Below are 11,739 nucleotides of genomic sequence, written 5' to 3' on the forward strand. Positions count from 1 at the left end.
TCCAGGGAGTCATTATCTTTTTGCTGGTGAAGGGTCTTGTCTCAAGGTCTGTGGCTGCTGACTGATTAGGGTGGTGGTTGCTGAGGGTTGCGGTGGGTAGCACAATTTCTGAAAATAAGACAATGAAGTTTGCCACATTGTTTGACTCTTCCTTTCACAGAAGATTTCTCTTCGCATGAATGCTCTTTGACGGCGTTTTACCCACAGTAGAACTTTCAAAATTGGAGTTAATCCTCTCAAACCCTCCTGCTGCCTTTGCAACTAAATTTATTCTAAACTTAATATTCTAAGTCCTTTGTTGTCATTTCAACAGTCTTCACAGAATCGTCACCAGGAGTAGATTGTATATCAAGAAACCACTTTTTTTGCTCATCCATTAGAGTCAACTCTCATTTATTCCAATTTTATCATTCAGTTCAGTTCAGTCACTCAGTCGTGTCTGACTCTTTGTGACCCCATGAATCGCAGCACACCAGGCCTCCCTGTCCATCACCAACTTCCAGAGTTCACCCAAACTCATGTCCATCAAGTCGGTGATGCCATCCAGCCATCTCATCCTCTGTCATCCCCTTCTCCTCCTGCCCACAATCCCTCCCAGCATCAGAGTCTTTTCCAATGAGTCAACTCTTCACAAAAGTACTGGAGTTTCAGCTTTAGCATCAGTCCTTCCAAAGAACACCCAGGGCTGATGTCCTTCAGAATGGACTGGTTGGATCTCCTTGCAGTCCAAGGGACTCTCAAGAGTCTTCTCCATTAGAGTGCAACAATCAGCCCCATGTTCACATTAGGCTCCACTTCTAATTCTAGCTCTCTTGCTATTTCCACCACATTGTAGCTACTTCTTCCAGTGAAATCTTGAACCCCTCAAAGTCATCTAAGAAGGTTAAAATCAACGTTTAAATTCCTATTAATGTTGTTATTTCAACCTCTTCTCATGAATCACAAATGTTTCATGAATTCGCTCTAGAAAGTTTTCAGTTGACTTTGCCCAGATCCATCAGAGGAATCACCATTTGTGGCAGCTATAGCCTTACTGAAACTGTTTCCTAAATATGTGACTTGAACATCATGACTACTCCTTGATCCGTGGGCTACAGAATGGATGCTGTGTTTGCAGGTGTGAAAACAACATGAATCTCATTACTTGTCCATCAGGGCCCTTGGGTGCTTTCTCAATGAGCAGTGATATTTTGAAAGGAATCCTTTTTTGGGAGCAGTAGGTCTCAACAGTGGATTTAATATTTTTGGTAATCAGTGTCGTAAACAGATATGCTGTCATCTCGACTTTGTTGTTCCATTTGCAGAGCACAGGCAGAGCAGATTTAGCATAATTCTGAAAGTCACTAGGATTTTCAGAAGGTAAATGAGGCTTAGCTTCAGCTTCAAGTCACCACCTGCATTAGCCCCTAACAAGAGAGTCAGCCTATCCTTTGAGTCTTTGAAGCCAGGAACTGACTTCTTGCTAGCTATGCAAGTCCTCGGGGCATCTTCTTCCAATAGAACACTCTTTTCTCTACACTGGAAAGCTCTAATTTAGGATAGCTATCAACATAGATTATTTTATTAGATCTTCTGGATAAATTACTGCAGCTTCTGCATCAACCCTCGGTCTTCCACTCTGCACTCTATGTTAGGAAGATGGCTTCTTTCCTTAAACCTCATGAACCACCTCTGCTGCTACTGCTGCTGCTGCTAAGTCGCTTCAGTCGTGTCCAACTCTGTGTGACCCCAGGGACGGCAGCCCACCAGGCTCCTCCGTGCATGGGATTTTCCAGGCAAGAGTACTGGAGTGGGTGCCATTGCCTTCTCCGAACCACCTCTACCGGCTTTCAACTTTTTTCTGCAGCTTCCTCACCTCTTTCAGCCTTCATAGAATTGAAGCCTAGGGCCTTGCTCTGGATTAGGCTTTGGCCTAAGGCAGTGTTGTGGCTCTTGTGATCTCTCACCCAGACCACTGAAACATTCTCCATATCAGCAGTAAGGTTGTTTTGCTTTCTTCTCGTTTGTGAGTTCACTGGATGAGCACTTTTGATTTCCTTTGCTTTGCGTTCACAACTTGACTAACTATTTGGGGCAAGAGGCCTAGTTATTGGCCCATCGTGGCTTTGATGTGCCTTCTTGAAAAGCTTAACCATTTCTATCTTTGGATTTAAAGTGAGAGATGTGTGATTCTTCCTGTCAATGGCATAATTTTGATATTGCTGTGTCTCAGGGACTCAGGAGTCTCAGGAGAGAGATGGACGGGTCAACAGAGCAGTCAGGACACACACACATATCGGATGGCAATGTGCCCATGGTTCTTGGCACCCCAAAACAATTACAATACTAACATGACAGATCATTGATCACACAAAGGCAAAATCAAGATGGCCAAGTAGGACGCCCTGAGCTCCACTCTCCCATGAACACACCAAAACTACAACCACATACAAAACAGCTCTCTTTCCGAGAAAATGACCTGAAACCAGCAGAACATTCCCTCTACAACCAGCATAGAGAAAGAACCACAGTGAGAAGGGCAGGAACAGAAAAGAAGGGATCTAGTTGGGACCCTTTGGCCAGGTACTCTGAAATGGAAGGGTCATCAAAAACTGGAGCATTCTGCCTAAGAAGCAGGAGGTTTTGGCCCTACATAAGGCACCCCAGCCCTGGTGCAGTGCTGGGAGAAGCAGCCCCACACCCCCACTCCTGTTCTAGAAACCAAGAGGGTTTATGATCTGGAGCACTGGAGGACTGTGGGAAATGGAGACTCCACTCCTAGAGACCATGGGCACAGAATTGCTTGCTCCCTGTCCCAGCACAGAGTCAGCAGATTGCAAAGTGTCTGGTGTGCTGGCCAACATTTGGAGACCATGCCTAGCATTGGTTGGGGCTGACAACCAACAGAGCTCCAGACGGGAGACTCCCTGCAATCCATTCCCCCAACACACATACACACACACACACACACACACACACATATACACACACATATATACACACAGGCACACAGGGAGAAGCCAATCTCTCAGCTCTGCCCCATCTCCATGTGACACCAGCCCAGGCTAAGACAATCACTGCAGGTCCCTGGGATCTTGATGAGTTGTGTGACCGCAATGCCACAGGCAGGCTTATCTGGTAGAAGCCCTGACTCACACCCAGTCTGGTGCCATGCTCTAGCTTGGGGTGACACAAGCTGCCGCTCAAGGAGAGCAGCAAACTCTGTGAATCAACAGATGCAAAGAGATAAGAAGGTTCTCAACGGACTCACTAGAGTCTCTTTGTGGGACAGACCTGTGCTGGGAGGCTGGTTGGAGGACAAGAGACCCACAAGGGTGGGCAGGACTCAGGGTTGGGTGGGGCAAGAGCTTGGTGGGGCTAGGTGAGCTGAGTAGGGAGACTCTCCCTTCATAAAAGGGCCGGGGGTGGGAGCCTGGGTTGAATCCCCCAGAGGAGGCAACCCGGAAGCCCCTGGTAGACTCAGACCACAGGGAGGAAGGACTGGGAGAACAGGAGGAAGTCAGAGGCTGCCGTGAGAGATGGGCCGGGTCAGCCCCGTGTGAGGAGTGTAGGCCCCAGGGACCTGGGCACCCAGACTCACCCCAGGCATGTCCCTGACGCCCGGCCTCACCCCAGATCCCCAGGCGTGAGGTCAGAGGTGGAGGGCTACAGAGACTGGAATTAGTACCTGAAGCAGTTTCACAGATGTGGACTATAGATGCCTCCAGAAACAGGAATCTAGACAAAATTCTGACTCTGCTAGTTTCTTCATCTTGCCATGCCTCAATTTACACATTTGTAAATGGGAAACGCTACCTACGGGAATGAAGAGAGGCTAAACATTCATTTAGGACCTGAGGAGATCATGCAGGTAACCCTGAATTTGTACATGCTGAGGACTCGCCAACCCCCGTCTCAGGAGTTGTTGTTTAGTCACTAAGTCCTATCTCTGTGGTCCTGTGGACTGTAGCCCGCCAGCCTCCTCTGTCCATGGGATTTCCTCAGGCAAGAATATTGGAGTGTGTTGCCATTTCCTCCTGCATGGGATCTTCTGCATCCAGGGATGGAACAGACAACTCCCACATTGACAGGCGGATTCTTTACCGCTGAGCCACCTGGGAAGCCCCTTATCAGGTGTTAGTGCCGCTAAAAAAAACACAAGGACCACGGGGATCCAGAGAAGGGGATGGATAGAAGAAAGGTGAGGGACAGATCACTGAAATTTTGAGGAACATCAGTCCCACAGAGGGTGTGGGGAGCCTGGGGGAGCCCCCAGAGGAGACTCCTGTGGGAGGACTCTGGGGACTCATTCTCTTCTCAACTGGCCAACCAGGCTCCTCCCCACGAGTGGATCAGGTGGCATGGGCTGCTGGCATCAACTTCAGTCTTGCCATCCTGGTCCTGCTTCTGCTGCCCAACTGTGTCCACGAAGCACAGCGTGGTGAGTTCCCAGTGAACCTGCTGGGAGGGGGTGGGGTTGATGCATTATAACCAGAGAGCGGGACCCGAGCTGGCCTTGGTTAGAAAGTCCACGGGCGTGGTGTTGCCTCCGCCTCCTCCTCCTCCTCAATCCTTAGGTGAGCTCCTTTCCTTGTTGGCACCTCCTGGGCTGGTTGGCCACTTTCAGGCCAGCAAAAGGGCAAACTGGTTGAAATTGCAATGCTCACACAATGGGAGGTGGGGAGGCGAGAGGACAAGGAGAGCATGGCAGGAAACACTGCCATCCCTAAGCTCCCAGCCCCTCAGCCATGCCTCCAGGAGTGGGAGCCCCCGTGGCAGGCCTGGGACAGGCAACCTTCCTGTGGGGAGGAACCGGGACACCCCCTGAAAAGCACCACACCACTGATCTCATCTGTTCACACAAACCCTTTTCCTCGACATGACTCCCTGCCCTTGACTCCCAGGCCACTTTACCAGCTATAAACCACCCGTGCCACCTGGAAAGGCTCTCCCTTCCCCAGACACATCCCCTTAGTGGCCACACTCCTGCCCCACAGCTCACTAAGTTCATTCCACATCTTTGCATCCCGAGAAGCCCAGGGCATCCAATACCTTCCCACCTGTGAAGGGACCTGAATCACACTCTCCACCACGGGCATCTTATCCCCTTGCCTGAGGGCTTACCCCAGCAAAAGCTTCCCAGCCTGGTCCCCAGGAGGGATGAGAGCCCAGTCGCCCAAAGTGTGACATGGGGCCTGAGGGTGAGGAGGGGGAACCCCCACTTCTACCCTTTGGTCCCACATTCATATCATCCACAAATCATGGAGATGGCAGCCTATAATGGTTATTGATTAAGACAGGAGTTGGGGAAATCTACAGAAGACAAATCTGTTCATCTCTTCAGGCCTTTTGGCGTCTGTCTCTGTGCACCTCCAGGTTTGTGGTGCGACAACAGGCAAAGACAATGTGAAAAACCAAAGGAATCCCTCTGACCACTGCCCTGGTTTGCAAACCCCAGCACTGGGTGACTCATCGCCTGGGGAATTATCCAGGGGCTCCCTCAGCTGCCTGTTTATGAATCCCAACCCTGCCCGGTCCTGCCTTGTAGCCTCTCATGGTGGGAATGTGATAGGAGGGTGGGTCCTGCAGTTACAGGCTAAGGCCCCCCTCCTCTGCTGTAGAGTGGCTTCCTCGGTCCAAGGGGCCACGGGGACCCTGTGTAACCACAGAGGTGAGCAGAGGACAGGGAGGTACCACAGTTCTGGTGTCAGGTCTTGGTCCCCTGCTGGTCATCTTATCTGTTCCCTGTGGCCCTGCTTATGCCAAGCCACACGATCACTTCTATCCTATGACAGCTGACCTCTCAGCTGAGCCCAGTTCATCAAGACCGGAGGTCCCTTCTCTACCAGACTCAGGACCATATCAGTAGCCATGTTTAAATGATAGGGTTTCCTCACTCAAGTAGTGTGGTCGTGCCTATGACCCTGTGGGGCTGGGTTGTGATGCTCTGATTAGGATGTCAGAAGCTGTCCCTGGGGGAGGGTATGGCAACCCACACTGGTATTCTTGCCCGGAAAATCCCATGGACAGAGGGACCTGGTGGGCTACAGTCCATAGGGTCGCAAAGAGTCAAACATGACTGATGTGACTTAGCAGGCAGGCAGGTTACCCCTGGCACGATTTCCCCCACTGGTGGACTTCTGTGTCATGGGTGCTACAGGGTCCTAGGGTCCCAGTGGCAGTTCCCGCCACACTCATTCCTTCATATCCTTCCCATGAACACCTTCCACAGCTGAGTTGAGCAGTTGCAGAGGCCTCTGGTCTGCAAATTCTGAAATATTTAGTGTCCGGCCATTGATAGAAATGCTTTACACCAGGCAGATATAAAAAGGAGATGTGAAGGGATCACAGCCCTGCATGCTTTCAGGCCATGATTGTCACTAATCTGTCATTTTACCCAGAAAAGGGTGGTCTTGCACATTCTGTTTGTAGCAAAGGAAAGGCAATATGAGAATGTACTCATACTTCTCAACTATGGCAGCCTTCACCCCATTCCTAACTACGGAGACTTTTCCATCACTGGTTCGAATCTGGAGAATGTGAAATAACCACCGTGTGGGTCTTCACACACCGTGATACCCCTATAAGCAGGATGCAGGATGGTCATGTATTCAATACCCTGCATCTCATGCATCACATTGATAACAGCAGGGCAGCGATGATGGTTCAGATCCCTGGACATGATGTGAGTCACACACTGGGTCCATAGGAATGTGGGGTGGCTTCTGCTTCCCAGTGTGCACTTACCTGAGTCAATGGCCGTGTGGCTTCCAAGGATGGGGAAGGCCAGAGGACTGCTGCACTGCGCTTGCCATGGTGATAAGAGGGCCCTCCTGCTGGAAACTGGCCTTTCTCTGTAGTAATGGATTCTCAGTTCTGATAACTGTCTCAGTTCTACAAACTGGGCAAAGTATCCAGACAAGCTGTTGGGATGGCTGTTTTCAGCGTCCTGATCATCCAGCTTGTGTTCTACTTTCTTTTCGTTTCTTGGGTTTTTTGTTTTTTGGTCTGCTGCCTGGCATTGGGGATCTTAGTTCCCTGACCAGTGATCAACCCGGGCACCTGGCAGCGAAAGCCCAGAGTCCTAACCAGTGGAGCCCCAGGGCCTTCCTTGGTCTCATTCCTTTCAGTCGTGCAGTTTGTATCTAGGTTGGCCGCCCATCCAGGGTGTTTGCCTCTAGGATCGCCCTGTGCTGGGAACCATCATCATACTCTGCAGTCAGGACCTGGCAGCCATCCCATCTCTCTACTCATATCAACCATTGCGCTTGCTTTGTTCCTGACACGGTGCATCCCCACCTGGGATCTGCATATGTTCAATCCCTGTTTCTGCTGGAAGCCCACTGGAGACACCATCTCCAAGCAGCATCCTGACCTTCAGCAAAAGCCCTCCTGTGTTACCGACCAGTGCTCTTGGACTCGATCAATAGAAGTTGGTAAAAGGCCAGACACAAATTCAGGGGGAAAGAAGCTTTACTGGGACTCATGAGGGAGCAAAAACAAGTAACATGTTCCCTTGCTGACTCCAGAGGGTGGGGGAGCCGGTCCCGCATATGAGTTGAGGGTGGGGGCGGGTCCTGGGTTCAGGCCAGAGGGGTGACCTGGGTGGTTTGTTCCCCCTTGGTGGTGCTGTGTGCAGGGATCATGACCAGTACCCTGCTTTTGCTCCTGGCTGCTCTGAAATCCCCTTGGGTTTTTGGTCTTTTTGTATCTTGTTTTGATTATTTGCCCCAACTGCACATGCATGCAATTATTTTCAGCCCTTTATAATTTCTTCATATTTTGATGCTTGATGTGACTTTTGTCCAGGTACATTCACTGCAGCAAACTGTCCCAGCCTCCTTCATTCCCCACTGAGGGGTTCTACACACTTATTCTTAAGGGTTAAGGGGCTGAAGCTTTCTTCTATCAAAACTTCTCCCTGCTGGACAGGGACCACTGAACTGAGCCTCCCCTCAAGGTATAGAAGTTTTTCACAAAGACCTACTGCTGCTGCTCCAGGAGCACAGGCCTGACCTCAGCCCTTCCCACAGTCTCTGCTGTGGGGCTCCTGCCTTGTCTGCTTGACCCAAGCTACTTCCTATGAGAACAGGCCTTTGGAGTTGGGTCTGCAAAGGCCTTCCTGCCCCTTCCTCCTGGGATGAGAGCCCGGCCCCTCTCATCTTGGCCCCTGGGTGGGTCCCCTCCCCGCTGACACATCATGCGGAGCCCCCATGCTGCTCTCAGCCCCCGTGAGTCCTGCCCTCGCCCTGAGTGCCTGCTGTTCTCATACCACCTACCGGGGCCCTGCCAGCCAGCAGTCTGTGCTCAGTCAGGGGACTTGGCTAAACCCTTTAAGCATCAATAGGCCCTCAGCCTAGTGAGGGCCCCTCCCTTTTCACAATGTCACCTGACAGCGGGGACCTCTCAGAACTCAGGGCTGAGCTTGTTGAGTTCTGCTCTCAGGTGATATGGGGTCTTATCCTCCTGCTCATTTCCAGGATGAGGAGGTTCAGTGAGGGGCAGGGGTTGGCTGGGATTCACCTTCCTCGTCCTCACGCCAGGCCCTGTGCCCCTGCCTTCCCTCTGAATTCTGCCCTCAGTACCTGTTTCTGGAACTCAGCCCAGAATCCAGGCTGATGAAACCAGTTGTGATGAAATGCATGAGGACCACAGAGAGGATCAAGGTGATGGAGTTGATGGCTATGGTTGTCGACTGGACTGTGAGGGGAGCTTCGGTTAGTGATATTGCAAGGAAAATAAGAGTGAAGCCCTTCTACATACCCTAAACTGAGCAGATGACTCCTCAACCCCACTTACTCAGGTAGCCTACTATAGAGTCTGGGTTTTTTTTTTAATTGGAGGATAATTTCTTTACAATGCTATGTTGGTTTCTGTTATAGGACAAAGCAAATGAGCCATAATTATATATATACCCACTCCATCCTGAGCCTCCTTCCCTGCCCCCATCCCAACCCTCTAGGCCATCACATAGTGCCAGGCTGGGCTCCTTGCGTTAAATAGCAGCTTCCCACCGGTTAGCTATTTTCCACATGATAGTGTGTATATAGGGGCTTCCCTGATAGCTCAGTTGGTAAAGAGTCTGCTTGCAATGCAGAACCCTGGTTCAATTCCTGGGTCAGGAAGATCCGCTGGAGAAGGGATAAGCTACCCACTCCAGTATTCTTGGGTTTCCCTGGTGGTTCAGCTGGTAAAGAATCCATCTGCGATGTGGCAGACCTGGGTTCGATCCCTGGGTTGCAAAGATACCCTGGAGAAGGAAAAGGCTTCCCATTCCAGTCTTCTGCCCTGGAGAATCCCATACAGTCCATGAGGTTGCAAAGAGTCAGACATGACTGAGCAACTTTCACTTCCAGTGTGCATATACGTCACTGCTACCGTCTCAGTTCCTCCACCCTGTCCTTCCCCTGCTCTGTTCACAAGTCTGTCTCTGTGTCATGCAGTCATTTGAACCAACCATATGGCAGCCCCTGTGACAGGTCCTGAGGTGAGATGGAGGAAAGGAGGCGCCCCATCTCCACAGAGCTCAGACAGTGGATGGGCGAGCAAGCGTCCCCAGGCAGCCCCTCAGTCCTGTGTGACATCAGATGAGGCGACACGAGGATGGGAACAGATTAAGTCCTCTCAGGAGCTGATGTTTGAGGTGGTATTGACAGATTTCCAGAACTAGAATAGCCGATATTTTTAAAGAGTTTGTAGAGAGAGGGTCAGTAGAAAGGAAATCTCTAAAATCAGAGTGGTGCCCTCATGTTAGGGGTGAGCAAGAATCCATGTACAATGGTTCAAAGGCCGGTGCTGTGAGGGAAATGTCAGGAGGCAGAAGAGGAAAGAGGATCACAGAGCATCCTCAGGGCCATTGTTCTCCCAGGAACTACTCAGCTTGAATAGATCACTTTCACACAAACACACACACACACACACAGAGGGGTGGGTCCATGTCCCTTTGAGTGGACTACCACTTCTCCTCATCTCACTTACCCGTGGTCTTCAACATTTCCTCCCAGCGCACCAAGAAATTCTGAAGCCAGACCCGACAGTCTCCCATGGAGACCTTCTTGAAGAAGTTGGTCACAGCTCTGTCCTTCTCCCACTTCTCTCTCATCTGTTTCCCTCCAGAATGAACGACTATCCAGTGTCCATTCTCTGAATCAAAGAGGACATTTGTTCATTGAAAACAAACTGCCAGTATCCACTGGTGTGTCCATCCTCTTCACACCAACACGTTATCTTGCCCTGTAGGGTGAGAGGGGCTGCCTCCACTGTGGGAAAGAAATAGCTCAGCTTCTGGGCTTGACAGAATCTTTGCCCCGCTTGGGTCCACTTCCCCTGGGCCCACCTAATCTGGCTCTGGTCTCTCCTCCAAGTCCTGGTCCTTCCACTGGACTACTAAGGAAGGACAATATCCTTTATTTTTTACCTGAAAACAATGAATGTAGCTAAGGCCTCAATCTGGCCCTCCTGCCCTTGGACTTTCTTTTTCCATTTATTTTTTACTTGAAGGATAATTGCTTTAGAATATTGTGTGGTTTCTGCCATGCATCAGCATGAATCAGCCATAGGTGTACATATGTCTCCTCCCTGTTGAACCTCCCTCCCACTTCCCTCTCATCCTACCCCTCTAGGTTGTTATAGAGCCTTGGTTTGAGTTCCCTGAGTCATACAGCAAATTCCCACTGGTTATGTACTTTACATATGGTAGTGCTTCCGTGTTACTCTCTCCGTTTGTCCCGCTCTTCTCCTTCCTTCTCCCGCCCCACCATGTCCATAAGTCTGTTCTCTATGTCAAAGTCTCCATGCTGTCCTGCAAATAGAGTCATAATAATTTCTGTCTATATGGGTTAATTTATGGTATTTGTTTTTCTCTTTCTGACTTACTTCACTCTGTATAATAGGCTCCAGGTTCATCCACCTCATTAGAACTGACTGAAATACATTCCTTTTTACGGCTGAGTAATATTCCACTGGATAGATGTGCCACAGCTTCTTTATCCATTCATCTGTTGATGGATATCTAGGTTGTTTCCATGTCTTAGCTATTGTAAATAGTGCTACAATGAATATTGGGATACATGTGTCTTTTTCTCTTTTGGTTTCCTGAGGGTATATGCCTAGTAGTGGGATTGCTGGATCATATGGTAGTTTTGTTTCTAGATTTTAAAGGAATCTCCATACTGTGTTCCATAGTGGTTGTATCAATTTACATTCCCACCGACCTAACTCACCCAGGACCCTGTGTTTCTCCATGTAATGTCAGGCAGTTGCTCCTTGAGCAACTCCCTGATGCCCAATGTCTCTGCTTGTGTTTTCCAGACCTCTGTAGTTTTCACTTCCTCTCCCAGTGGGCTGATGTGCTCGATCTTAGACCCACCACAATCATAGGAGAGAAAAGCCTTTCCATCCACCTGGCCTTGAACCACACACCATGGTTGCCTAGGTCTGGTCTGAGGATCAATGGTGAAATGATACGAAAGAGAGTAAGCATCTATGAAGGCAAAACACAGCAAGGGTGGGGTCGGGAAAAAGAGATCCATAGCACCCCTCCACCCCCAGTTATGTGAGAACAGAATAAAGCTGCAGGTCTGGGCTCTCTAAGCAAGGACCTCTCTGCCTGGCACCACCCTCAGCAGTTACAGGCTGAGGAAGAGGACGAAGCCTCTGTCAGGCAAGAAGCCATGCAACATTATGTCCACTCTGTTCACAAGGCCAACACCTAGCATTAGCCAACATATTTTTCTCCAGAGCTGTGCCAGGCCAGTTCAG

The 11,739-nt window shown here is 50.0% G+C and overlaps 1 pseudogene; it reads right to left on the bottom strand.

The window, feature by feature from the left end:
• Positions 1 to 4,296: 4,296 nt before the first annotated feature.
• On the bottom strand, positions 4,297 to 11,510 carry LOC139184855 (UL16-binding protein 2-like; annotated as a pseudogene).
• Positions 11,511 to 11,739: the final 229 nt, after the last annotated feature.

Source organism: Bos indicus, chromosome 9 (assembly GCF_029378745.1).
Source record: "Bos indicus isolate NIAB-ARS_2022 breed Sahiwal x Tharparkar chromosome 9, NIAB-ARS_B.indTharparkar_mat_pri_1.0, whole genome shotgun sequence".
Classification (NCBI taxonomy): Eukaryota; Metazoa; Chordata; class Mammalia; order Artiodactyla; family Bovidae; genus Bos; species Bos indicus.